Consider the following 14,518-nt stretch of genomic DNA (forward strand, 5'->3'; position numbering starts at 1 on the left):
CTATGTTGTTTACCTGTAAAAATACAGAATCAGCAACATCTCACCAACCAGCAACTTCTTACAATTGCCTGTATATGAGTTTCTAGATCACCTTTAGGAACCCTGACAGACTCGCTGAGTTAAGACAACTAAACTTCGTCAATGGTGTTAGCCTGCTCCCTGAAGCAAGGCATGTGCAGGTGAAGAAATGATCAGAAGCTTGGGCTGAGTTTCATATCAAATCTGTTTATTACTCATATGATATACCAGTTATCTGGGACTTGTTTATTCAAAATGGGAAGATAGTTTTGCAAGAAAATTACCTGGTTACTAGCATTATAGTCATATAGAATTTGTAAGATGATAAATGTATCCTTGGCTTTTAACTTTTGTTTTCTTTGAAACTTTCTTCACTTCCAAAGCACTCAAAGGGGATTAGCTCATGAAAAAAATATCATCTTATGATCCCCCTTTGATGGATAACGAAACTGAGACTTTGAGAAGTTAAATAATTTCATTCACGTTTACTCAGTGGAAGAACTGGGATGCAAGCCAAGCCCTCTGCCTCCATAGCATGGGCTCCTCTGTGTGGAATAAGACCGAGAATCTCTTTATTAGCATAAAATCATTATAATGCAGAAGACATAGAAAATGGGGGAAAAGGAGCTACTAGGGAACTAATTTCTCCACAGAGCATGACTTACTATATTTGTCTTCTCCTATTTATCGTTTCTACCCTTATTATAATGATATATCTACCTTCAGTGCATCTCCTTTTCAGGTGTCAGTATTTGGATTAGAAAATATTTTAGTTTTCAACAGTCAGAATTCAGCTTCGTGAGATACTGGGAATTAAATATATGAGAGGATTTACATGGATCAGTTACAATAGATCACTCTTCAGTGTTCTTCAAAATTATCAGTCATTTCTACTATGAATCAAATTCAACCTATGCACTTCCACTGCTGCCAAGAGTTAGTTTCTTATCACTCTGCTGAATTCCTTTCAATTTCTCCATTTGAAGTCATTGGTCTCACTTAGTTCTTCAAACTGATTTCCCTTTGCTCATTCTGAATAATTGTCAGGAAAGCTATTATCAAAAGATTTTTCTCTCCTGCCAAGGAAAGGTTTCAATAGCAAAATACTGCATGTTGCTTCAGATTGCATGCTTGTGTCACTTTCATAAACTGAATTGAAATGGTGACACACTATCCCTATAAGGACTGTAACATGATACCCCAACCAAGCTGTTTATTCTTGCTACAACAACTATAGAATAATATTTATTTGGCTTTTATAAAGTGTATCAAGTGACGGGGGGTCAGCCTAAGTAGGATGCTGAATAACACCTCTGCTATATGCATTAAGCTTCAACACTTTTTCTCTTGCATTTATTTACTAAATTACAGATGCTCAAAAGAAAAAGGATCTTGAAGTATCTACCTGCCTGTCCTCTTGATGTAAGTGTTGGTCTCTCTTAAAATAATTCTAGAAATTGTTCAAATGAGATATCTGTACTCCCGGCATATTCACAATAGCTAAGGTATGGAAACAACTTAAGTGTCCATCAATGTAGTATTTATTACAGGGTTTATTGTCATTTTTCATGAAGGAATATCAGGTACTGTTTCAAATACAAATACTTTACATAGTAAACACTGAATTTCCCTTCTACCTGCCACTCCAACTAATAAAGTATCAAAATCTCAGACTGTCTGATTTCCCTGTTACTGTCAGCTCATCAAAAGATTACACCATCTGGTAATTGTCTTCGGGCAGAAATTTAATTAGTACAGGGTCTACAATTGACACCAATGGAAAATGACTTTGGGGAAGAATATGAAGTAGAAGGAACACTCAGTTTCTTCTTTATCGATCAAATAAATCTTGCTTTCCTTTTTTTTTTTTTTTTTTAATAAGGGCAGTTGTAGTTGTTCTACCTGTCAGGATTCCTCCAATTTTAAGGTCATTGATGTCCATCACTGGCAGATGACATTGTTTCTGTTAAACTAATGGACATTGTCTATTTTCTTTAAATCATCCCTATTTATGTTAAACTAATGGACACTGTCTACTTTCTTTAAATCAATGCCTATTTCATGAAAGGCAGATCTAAAGATTTGTTTCTTTGTTGTTTATTCGTTGGTTGCTTGGTTCGTTTGTTTTTTGAAGCAGATCACCGGGTTTCATGTCTTACTGAATTAAATATACTGTTTTTGACAAGATACTAGAGCTAATTAAGCTGTGTTTGACATGGTCCTAGCCTCTTCATCTGTACTGTGAAAGGCCGGCCTAAAAGCTGTCTAAATCCATGAAATCAAAAGAGATCAGAACAAAGACATGATTTCCTCTCAAGTTGAAATGGAAATGAATGTGTTCCTGGTATCTGTTAATCTGCCTAAAACCAAGTCGATCATTTCAGAAGCTTTCAGCACTCTATCGAAGTGACAGAGGTGGTGAGGTTGCAAAACTGAAAAGCACTTACAACTTCTATTGACTAGATAAATAATCTTCATGACTCAGTGTGACGAAGCCAACCAAAAACAGAAGTAAAATGTTCATATATCAGTCCATTAGTAGGATTTGAATTCCATCAGAGGAACAACAACAAAAAAATAGATGAATAGACAACACTGGGAGGATATCAACACAAGTTATTTAATAATGATTCTCCTCATTGTTAGGTCACTCGCTCCCAGACATGTTTCACTAAATTGTTGCATGTCTATTTAGTTTAAATGCAAATTTTGCATGGATACACAAAATAGTATATATGAGCCTAGTAATGTGCTGGGTGCTTTATACATATGAGCTTCTTTATTTTGCCCAAGAATATTTTGATTCAGTTTTTATCATCACTGTTTTTTAAAGATGAGAAAACCGAGAGTTAATAGAATTCAAAAAACAATTTCTCAACTATTCAGAACTACTAAGTAGTGAGTACAGGATTCAAATCCTCATCTATATAACCCACAGCCCATATTCTTAATCATTTATACATGTAAAGGAACCTTCTTAAAGCTCTAATTATGATAATATAATCTTAGAGGAAAAAACAAAGTAGGTTGTGTGTTGTGAATTTTCTGATGCAATATAATTATGGTTTTTTCCATTCAAAAAAAAGAAGCAGCATTAGACTAATTATGCTTAGAGCCCAGCTAAAGAGCATATCTTGATTTAAAATATAAAAGAAATCATGAACAACTCATGGTAGACATCCCAACCTGGCCAGAGAAACATTTTCTTGTTTTTCTTAGTAGTAAGTCTCTGTGAATGTGGATTTAAGCCACGGAAGCTTTGACTATGTTTTACTAGGATATAAGGAAATAAAAAAGAATCCCTACTTCTGATGTAGTAGCTTAGATGAAAGAGGTTGATGAGAGGTTCTAATGTAAGTATGATGAATTCTGCTGTAATCTGAGGAAGCCTATGGACCTTTTCTCAGAATGATGTTTTTAAATTCATAAAATGATATACATAGAATTACAAAGAAAGCCAATTTTACAGAAGTTTAGTTATCAAGAGAATTTTAAGTGTGATACATTAATATACGAAATTCGTTATTATGCATTAAGCAATTAGGTCCATTCTTATAGCTACCACACATTTGAAGCAGGGGTGAATGCAAAAATATTGGAATATCTGTAACAATTGTAATGTGATACGAACCAATATGTGATTTCTGTTGGTGGCAGATTTGCAGAAACTGCTAAAACTGTGACATCATTCATAATTAAAAGTAATGCTAATTTTTTCTTTGAGTTTAATAAGAATAAAGATATACTTTCCCATCCAAGTTTACCCAGGGGTTTCAGGGATATTATATTAGGACCTCTGCCCTAAGGAATGATAGCTGGTAAGAGGGAGTGATAGAGAGGAGGCACCATAAGAAATCAGGGACTGGGCTGCTGTGGCTCATATTTTGCTTGTGCAAATGATGCTTTGAAACTCAACTCAACGCTGATGACTTCTTCCACAAAACAAGCCAAGAAATAAACAAACAAAAAATAAATGCTCATCCTAGCCAAGGAAGGCCCCAAGAGAAGTCATCAATGTCACATCTTTGCTAGCCACCGTGACACAGATTTTGAAAGTTACCTTATATGAGGGAAAAGAATGGAAAATATTTGGGAGGAGATATTTTGTGCCACTTAAATCTTTTACTATTTTCTGTATAACTCTAAAATAAGTAAGCTACTCCCTTAAAATGCTTAACATACACAATGCCGAAATCAGATGGTGGCCAAAGAGATTTACAATAGATTTTCTATCTACTGGCCAACAAATAATTATTGTAATATAGTAAAATCCAATTAATAAAAGAAGAATAGATGATTCAAAACATTTAATAACTAATAAACTAATGAGTAAATAAATGGAAAAGAGAAAGCTCTACATTACATAAATTGCCAACTAATAATGTGAAAGAAATGTTGCAGTTATAAAATCACCACTTTGCAACTAACAGTAATAATTAATTCAGGCAAGAATCCTCAGTGGATGAGTAGTAAGTAAAAGCTTAATAATCAACAGTATATTTACATGGTATCAAAGTATTGTCTCGTAATTACTTATTAATTACAAAGAGCAAAATTAGTAATTTTATGGTGTAAAAACTTGGAAGACACTACCTTAGCCAACATTACCAATAATGAAAAAAATTAATCTTATACACCTCCTAATTGGGACTCAGTAACACTTAAAAAGTCTTCTTAAAAATGCTTAACCCAAATCAAATATGAAAGAACTCCATACAAACTTAAATTGAAGGGCATTCTATACAAACAACTGGTTAATACTTTTGTTCCTCCTTCCCTCCCTTTCTCTCTCATTCTCTCTGTCTTTCCCTCTCTCTTCTTCACTCCCACCTTTGTTAAACTAACCATGTTTTCTTTTTCTCTCTTCCTTTTCTCTCTTCTATGACTTTGGGAGATATACATTCATTTCTATTCCTTTAAGTATTACCTTTACACTGGAATATGCACATTTGACTTAAAGTCTAAAATTAGTCAACATTTCTACCCTCCTTTCAAACAACGTGAGAGTTTTTAGAAAACTTTACATCTAAACCTCTCATCTTCTGAATGACATGCTATCGTTTGTCGTCCAGTATTTTCGTATCACTTTCTTTTCATACCTCCCAAGTTAGTTGTTATTATATTTGTGGTTTTACACAGTGCACATTTAGATGTGTCCATGTTTACCTTTTTTTAAAAAAAGTTTACCATTATTACTTGCATTTCATGATATCCTTTTTGGTTCAATTTTCTTCTTCTAGAAGTATATTCATTAGTAGTTCTCATGGAATTTTAGAGGATCTATAAATGGTAAATACCACTAGTACTTGCCAAAAATGTGTTTGCTTCACTCTAATGTTGAAAGATATTTTGGCTGCACATAGAATTCTAGATTGAGAGAGTTCTTTTCTCTGTTCTTTTTTTGAGAATTTTCTTTATAGCAAACTAAAGATGGTATTTCCTTCTTGTCTGGTTTTTGTGTGTGTGTGTGTGTGTGTACAAATAAACCAGAGGATAGTATATATATTTGTTTTTAAAAAAACTCTTGGTACGAGAAAGAGCTCTGGGACATTTAAATATGGTAGCTGAAATTTAAAATGTAATGAAGATTTGGACTATCTGCATCAATAAGCTTTTCCTGATGTATGTTTTCTATCACTGCTGTAACAAATTTCCAAAATCTGGTGGCTTAAAACAACCCAAGTTGGTTTATATTCTGGAGGTCAGTTGTCCGGCTGGTTCTCACTAGGCTAAAAGCAAACTGTGGTCAGCCTTCTTTCTAGAGACTCTAGGTGAGAATCAGTTTCCTTGCCTTTTCTAGCTTCTAGAAACCATTCACATTAGCTGCCTCACATTTCCCTTCCTTCATCTTCAAAGTCAGCCATGGTGAGTCGAGTCCTTCTCACATTACACTATTCTGACCTCTTCTGCTCCCTTCCTCTTCTATAAGTAAGGATCCTTGTAATTATATTGGGCCCACTCAGATAATTCAGGATAATCTCTCTAGTTTAAAGTCAGTGGATTAGCAAACTTAATTTCATTGGTAACCTTTAATTTTAAAGTGTACCGCTTGTAATATGTGAGGGTGTTGCCTCTGAAAATATAATAGAATCAAATAATTAGGAGAAGTCACTAGGAAATTAAGCATGGGTACCTCTTCAATGGCACAAATTCTTGTGAGCACCTTGGATTTCATTAATCCCACAATAAAATGATGTATTGGAATTAAACCTTGAATGTAATACTACAACAGATGCTGACCATCTTGAATATCTTTACTAGCTGTAGTTGTTTTGCACAATTGGAATGTCAACTCTTTAACCTTCTTTGTCTGAATTCTATATATCCTTCTGGGCTCAACTTTGGTCCTTTTTTACCATAAAACCTTTAAAAATTTTTTTCGACTGCAAGGCATTTTCCCTTTTCTAAACTCTTCTCAGACTTATAGTCCATATTTTATAATGTTGCTTCTAATTAGATATTTTATATTATCGTTTACTATTGTTTCATCATCACAGTCATCAACAGAGCTCCCATCTACTGAACCTCACTATGGGATCATGATGAGCATTATCTCGCTTAACTCTCATAACTACCTTCCTGGGTAGTTATTGTCATCTGCAGTTTGCAGAGGAGGAAATGGAGACTCAGAAGATTACATTTGGGATCCGGGTTCAGATAGCCCAGAAGTGAGAGGAGAGGAATTTGAACCTGAATCTGTCTGACATGAATTTGGTGCATCTGATCTCTTTTCTGTACTTACTACTCCAGATGATGCTTGTTTTGCTTTTAGACTATAAGCTCCCTCATGGTGGGGACTTTCGTTACTTTTCCTGAAACTCCCACAGCACCTATCACAGACTTAAGCATACAGCAGGAACCCAATATAAACACTGAATAAACAGATTTGGCACAAACATGAACTTGAAGCAGAATAGTGCTGTAAGCATTACAAATAACCCCAGCTTTAGTTTGTTGCATGAGTGAAGCAGTTATATAGCAAGTTGAAGTACTTATTTAAAAAGCTTTTGCTTTGTGCCTTTAAGGGATGCCCTGTAGGTTAGGAAACTTTTGGCAATTCCCTTTACAGTTTTGGAAAGAGGACTAGATAACCTCAGTCAAGAGTAGTAACCTAGGTGAAACAATGTAGCCAGGTGACTACCAATGCCTGTAACCACGTAATCTACATAGTTTCCTCCTCCAACCAGTTGTCACTAAAAGAATTGCAAATAATTTCACACAAAAGAGTAGTATGTGGTTATGTCTCAATTTCTGTGAGCCTGCTCGCTGCAGCCCTCAGCCAGTCCTTCAGGGAAATTTAAAGTGCTAGATCACAGAGCCATGCCCCAGAATAAAATTCCAGAGCATTTATACTTGTGTTTAATGATAATGATTAAAGATTAAAAAAGACTCTTTAATGTACACAGATGATGCATTTTCTTAGCCATGTAGCAACATATCATTTCTTAGATCAGAGCATCTTCTAGTATGAAGTATTCCAAGTCTGTGCCTTGCCCAAAGGGGCACAGACGCGCCCAAACACATTTCTCAGACATTCATGCACTTTGTGCTCATGTGGTTGCAGGAGGACAGATAAAAACCCTCCTGTGTACTCTGTGTCCTTTAGGCACTGCTGCTTTAGGCAAATTGGCCAAACTCAGACTTGGACAAGCAGATGGAATGAGGGAAAGAGGAAAGATGCCATTGCTGAAAAGCAGGCCCTTGGGCTAAGGTAAGGCTTGTAGAAAACCCCAGGCAATGAGGAAAGGCACCAACGAATATTTCCTGTCCCTATGTGAACATCCTGCTTTGTTTCTGAATTCGGTGGTTGGCATGGTGAAGGTGTTTGTGGGTTGGAGGAAGCCATTTTTTAGCTCACTGACACAGGATCCTTATATAAAATGAGTATATAGCTGGGTCCAAGAAATAAGCAGAATTATAAAGTTGGCAAAGCCTTTAGAGTTATTCTTATTGAACCGAGTCTTTGTCCGGCCTACTTTTTTCTTTTACTCTTTCTGCCCGGCTCTCTGGGTCTGGATTGGGTCTGTCATGTGGCAGAATCCACCACTTTGGCCGCCCAAATGCTGTCTCCCACAGTCTTGTTGCATTTTCCTGTGTCCCATCCCCTTGGCATTGTGCTCTAGCTAGACTGCCAGTCCATTACCAGAGCTTCCCAAGCCACATGCCCGTGTACACTTAGAAGGAGTGAAAGATGGTCTAAAATGGTCATCCCTCAGCTTTGGGGACAGTCAGGGCCTGGATATGAGAGATACCCTCTTCCATACCATCACCAAATACACCTTCGAGGCACAGACAGCTTCCTCTATTTGCCCCAGTGAGTCATGTAACTATTGCCATGAGTGGGAAGATTCAGATGGCACTATCAATTGCTGCCAGTATGATCAATGATAAAAATTCCTGACTGCAGCACTTCTTAATCTTTGGTGTGCATCATATTTACTGACTGAGCTTTTTAAAATCTTGTTGCATGTCCTCTAGAACCAAAATTCTAATTCAATGTACAGAGTGAGAATCTGCATTTTAATAAACTCTCAGTGCTATTTTTATGAACACTGTATTTGTCAAGATAGATGAGGCGTTTGTAGCAAATAATCCCCAAACCTGGAAGGTTTATTTCTTGTTCACATTACATGTGTTTTCAACACATTGGCTGTGCTTACAGGATGGAAGTGGGGGAATCACAAATGAGGAAACCGAGGCCCACTTAGGTAAACTGACTTCTCAAAATCACAGAGACAGTTAGAGGGATACAGTCCTCATTCTTCATCTGGCACTTTTCCCACTATTCGTGCTATATTCCTTTTTCAAGCTTTAACATGAGTTAAGAGAGAATTGTTCCCTCGATAAAACCCTGACGTATTAGGAAAACAGTTATAGGGAGTTGGAGTCAGGACTGAGATGAAGGTTGAAGGAGAGGCAGCCAATGTCACTGAAAAATTTTAGGTAGGATATTATCTTTCTCTAGTGTATTAAAGAGTTTTTAAATCTGGGAATTAAGAATCTTAACATAGTATAAAATCATAACTGCTGAATTTGGGAGAGATATTACAGATTACCAAATCTAATTTCCAGATGAGACTAATGAGTCCCCTGAATGGATCCTAATCATGACAGATCTATGATGAAAACCCAACTTGATTGATGTCAGTGGTCTTTCTGCTACTTTGCCTTCCTGAGTCCTTGGTATTCTTTCCTGTTATGCCTTATAGTATCCTAGTAAAGGAAACTCATGATCTTTCACCTCTGAGAAAGTACTTTTCTGTGTAGCAAAATTATCCACTTAGCCCACATTGCTCTCCATATCCGTACGGGTGCTTCTTCTAGTGCCCTTAGAGATTCAGATAATCAGGCAAGAGATTCTAGGCATCTGTCACGTACTAATCACTCACATAATTCTGGGTACTAGTTGGTTCTCAATAAATGACTGACAATGGATGGAATAAAAGAGAATCTGCATTTTCATGAGCTCCATGGATCAGTCTACTGCATACTGCATTAATCAAGATAAGTTAGTCTTCTTTGGCAAACAGCCCTAACGGCTGATCTTTTTTTCATGTACCAGCAGTAACATATTGAGGAATTTTTTTTTATATCTTGGATAACTCTCTAAAGTTTAATATGCTATAATTTCTTTCAAACCCCAGCCTGTGTTATTTATCTCCGCAGACCTAGAACAGTGCCTGGTGAATAGTATATCCCAGCTGAATGGATGAAGGACTGTCTACCCCTCTCCACCTTCCACACCCTCCCCTTCCACACCCTCCACATCTTCTTCCCTGCATAATCCTAGGGGTCCTCAGTAGCTCGTCAGAAATCTTGTAGGTGTCAAGGAGCTGAGCAGTCCGGTGGTGTTTGTAAATATAAACAGGGTCTGCTACTCCACATGAGAATTCAGACAAAGGACATGGAATCTGTGTCAGGGCAGCTAGCATTAGCAATGCATTTCACAACAGACTCCTTGGAATGCTGTCTTTTCCATAAGGTAGCCCAGCTCATATCAAGCTTTGCTGTGTTTCTCAGATCTTATGTCCACCCCCCTTTCTGCTCTTCCTCCTCCTCAAATGTCCTCTATGTCACTCCTGGTGTATACATGCGTCATTAGCAACCTCTCGCTGCAGCTGTGGCAGAAACGTTGCTTTCATCTATGAATAGATTTTAACATCCTCCTTCAAGCTTCCTCTCAGGGCTGCACTGACTCAGCTACGCTGGGAACAGGGAGTGCTTTGATTGACAGTGAGCTTTACCATTTTAAGGTGTAATGATAAGAATACAAGAAGAAAGGTGCAAGAAGTCCCGGCTTTACGGAAACCTCCCTAAAGAAATAAATTTATCATGACCATCTAGGCAAAGGAGACAAAAAGAAAGACAATAAGCAACTAGAGAGCTATTGTGAGTTGTTGTGGGCGAAGTGGTACTTTGGGATATAAAATTACTGATTTGAAAAAAAAAAAGACATCTTTCAGATTTGAGCTTTGATCCAAAGATGAAAAAGAAATTGCCTCCCCTGAGAAAGGACATTTAGAAAGCCATTTGCAAGTAGACAAGCTGGGGGCAAAGAGGATTTCCAGAAGGCAAATCTGGGTCATCTGTTCATGAGTGATGGGTGCTAAGGCTCTCACACTGAATTTACAGCTACACCTTTAATTAGTGACAGGATACAGTCACAGCAGCAGCCAGCTGCAAAACCTGCCTCTACGGGCTTTTACAGACAAGAAGAATGATTTCTGGCTCAGGCAGACACAGCTGCTCCATGCACCCAGAATGTGTGGGGACAAACCTGGCTTGAGCCTTACGTAGGATGAAACCAGCCAAAGAGGTTTTTCCAGAAAGAGGTAACCTCATGGCTGTTATTAAAAGGACAATGGATTCACCCAATAGAAATGTTTGGTGGTGTCTGCTTAATTGTTCTCAGGCAGTTATTACTGCAATTAGGAACCTGCAACATTGCAAAACCTCGTCTAGACTAGTATTTAAAAGAACCTGTTTGTGATTGGTTTTGTTGGAGAGAGCAGATAAACAGTTCAAACCAGTCTCAGTCTGGTGTTTATTCAATCTTTCTCTATTTCTCTCTCTAAATTTAGACTATAGCCTCTCCTGGCTCTTCATGAAGGTAAGGTGCTTTTTGAGGAACACACTAAGATGCTCCCTTCATAACACCTGCCTTCAGCTCCAACATGCAACACTTCTATTTATGAATATATTTAGTGTTCCTATAAGCAATGACTATTAAGGTTTTGGTTTTTATTTTCTTTATCTGGAGACTGTACCCATAAACTAAAATGAGAGGGGAAACTTCAGAAAGGGTCAAGTGGGGTTTAGAAACACGGTGATGGGAAGATATCCATGTCTAAGAACACCGCTTCATAAAAATCCCCTCTGCCTCAGATCCTTTGACTATACACTGCTGGGGGTTTCTCCTGCTACTTACTGTGAAACTTCTTTGTCTCCTCTATCTCTAACCAGCCTTACTATCAATTCACCCTTTTTTCTAAAGCCATTGTCAAGTGGAGTTCAATTCACTTTCTTAATTTCATGCTGAATTTTTTCTTCTCCGAAAGATTACAGCATTTTATATCTATTCCATTCATCTGTGCACTTAGCTATGTGGATCCTTGAGTTGTTACTTAACAGTTTGATGGGTATACAGTATCTTCCCAATTATATTTTAAGTACTTGGGAACAATGATATAATCAGGAGTCTCTGGCATCAACAGATTCTAATATATAAGAGGCCTTTAAGAAATACTTGTAGTTTGAAGATGCTTTTTTTAATTAATAAAAAAAAATATTGAGCAGTTTTAAGTTTACAAAAAAAAAAGAAAAAAAACAAAAACTGAGCAGAAAGTACAGAGTTCTCAAATACCCCCATCCCATCATATCCCCACTCCCAGTTTCCCCTATTACTGACATCTGACATTAGTGTGGTATATTTGTTATAATTGATGAACCGATATTGATACATTATGAACTAAAGGCCATAATTTATATCCACTCTTTGAGTTGTACATTTTATAGATTTTGACAATGTATAATGTCATATATCCACCATTATAGAATCATACAAAAGTGTCACTGCCCTAAAAGTCCCCAGTGCTCCACCTGTTTACCCCCACCCCTACACACACACACACACACACACACAAACCTGGGCAGCCACTGATCTTTTCACTGTCTCTATAGTTTTATTTTTCTCAGAATGCCATATGGTTGGAATTGCACAGTGGGATGTGATGAGTGAAGACTGGGAATTAAGATTTAAAGACTAAAAAGTTATGATTTCTTCACTTTCAGGGGTTAAGTCCTATGAATAAATTATGGTTTAGTGACTAAAGGAGAAGTTTACTGATTGGCCTGTATTACCAAGTAATTATTGACATATTGTACCGCGGCTCTCCCTCTGTCCATACACAGATCTAGCATTATGACCCACAGAGAACCCCAGCATCCGTGAGCTGTGGAGGTATAAAGTTGCTCCAACAATACTTTCATTAAGAGGAGAATTTTATAATTTTAAAATTCTATATTGACGTATAAATGCCAGTAAGTAGAAATTATACTTTAGGCTATATCATACGGGAAGAAGATTGGTTACATTTCAGCAGGAGTTTGAAAAGATTATATTACCATGTTACTTACTTGAAGAATGATATTTTGGAATCAAAGCTCCAACATAGCTATAAGACTAAAGGAGGTTTTTTTTTTTTTTTTTTGGTACCTGAAAATAGATGGCTTGGTATTTTCTAAAGGAAACAGAACTATGCATTGGATCACGATTTAAATCTTTATATTTCCACAAAGTAATAACTAAACTAAGGTGATCAGACTGTGTAGTGCTCACTCATGCTTCATATTTCAAGTTGCAAGCAGATTATAATAACTAGATTCAGCATTCCATTTTCTGAGATATAATATTAGCTATGTTAATAGTTTTATTTTATTAATATTAATCTTAAAGAAGTTGGTGGTTTTTCTCCTAGGCTTCATGACTAAAGTTAGATAATATTGGCTTCACTGGCCCAACTGTTAAGATTTCTCTGAGTGTGAGTAATCAAGAAAGTAGAAATGATGTAGATAGCTTTTACTTTTTAAAACAAAATTGTAAAATTATTTCCAGGGCTGAAATTTTGCCTGTGCTTACACATGTGGCTGTGCTGCTTGTTAAAATACTGAAATTCTTCCATAGAAATTGATAAATAGTTATTGTTTAGAGCTCCCCAAATGTCCTCCCAGAACCTTAGCTGACTCAGAGCTTCCCCTGGACCCTCCCCCTTTCCAGGTCCCCATTAGAGTAGATAGTATGCAAAAATGGTCACAGTCACTTTCTTCTTTATATCCACATCCCTTTGTAATATGACTTGCTGTTTGTCCCATCAAGAGGTGGAGTCTCTTTTTTCTTGAATTTGTTTTGACCTTGGGACATGATTTTACCAGTAGAATGCAGTGTAAATGATATGTAATATAAACGTAGGCCTAAACAGGTCTTGTGCACATCTACTCCCTCTCACTCAGAAACATACTCTGGAGTCAAGAACAAGCCCAAGATACCCTGGTGGAAGATGAGAAACCAAGTGGAATAATGACGAATTGTCCCAATTCAGGCCGACTCAGCCCAGACTGTACTGCAACTGATGGAAGATGGAGGAGTATGCCCAGCTAAGAGCAGAAGAACCACCCAGCCGAGAGAAGCCCAAACGACTGAAACTCAGATCTATGAGCTAAATAAGTGGTCATTATTTTAAGCCACTAGGTTTTAAGATACTTTGTTATACAGGAACATTTATTGCACATTTATAAGTTTATATATAATTTATATTATCCATATAGAAATCAGTAAGTAATATACCAATGATCCAGCATCTAATAGAAGGGTAGCAATTGGAACAGCAGAGGTCCTCCAGAAACCTGCTTCCATGCCAATTCCAGTCTCGTTTTGATTGGTCGATCCTCATGGTAAGCAATAATTTCCTTAGGAGGGAGAATCTGAGCTTTTACATTTTAAAGTTCTATATCGAGTTTTCAAAGGCAAGTAAGTAGAAATTATACTTTAGGCCAGACAGTATGGAAAGATTTGTCACATTTCAGAAGGTACCTTTGAACTGGTAATCTAGTGTAGTAACTCAAAATCTGTACTGCATACATGAAAGTTATGAGATGTGCTTGTTTAAAATATTGTTTGAGTACCAGACCATAACTACAGAATTAGATTCTTTGGAGAAGGAAGGCAAAGGAATCTGCATCCTTCAAAATCTCCCCAGGTGATTCTGAAGTAAACTAAAGTTTGGTTAGTAAACTAAAGTGGTTACTGAAGGAATCTGGCTGGATGTCCAGCACCATCTAAGGAAACAATTCACAGACAGTGACAACCTGCCCCTCCCAGAGTCTATGGACCCCAAGAAGAAAGATTCATTTGATATGAATCCCAAGAAGGAATTTATCTGCTGAGATGCACTGTCCATGGTCAACCAAGGACCCAAATTTTATAAATAGTGAGAGTCTAGCA

General features: G+C 37.1%; 1 long non-coding RNA gene across 1 annotated transcript in view; it reads left to right on the plus strand.

Moving 5' to 3' along the window:
* The window catches only part of LOC120608295 (uncharacterized), a 53,294-nt gene extending 39,586 nt beyond the window's left edge, over positions 1–13,708 (plus strand). Inside the window, exons 3-4 of the long non-coding RNA XR_005654370.1 lie at positions 1,390–1,440; positions 13,528–13,708. This is a non-coding gene — a long non-coding RNA (uncharacterized LOC120608295). The remainder of the gene's footprint in view (positions 1–1,389; positions 1,441–13,527) is intronic.
* The last annotated feature ends 810 nt before the right edge of the window (positions 13,709–14,518 follow it).

The sequence above is a fragment of the Pteropus medius genome, unplaced genomic scaffold (genome assembly GCF_902729225.1).
Source record: "Pteropus medius unplaced genomic scaffold, Ma_sr-lr_union100, whole genome shotgun sequence".
In the NCBI taxonomy this organism is placed as follows: domain Eukaryota; kingdom Metazoa; phylum Chordata; class Mammalia; order Chiroptera; family Pteropodidae; genus Pteropus; species Pteropus medius.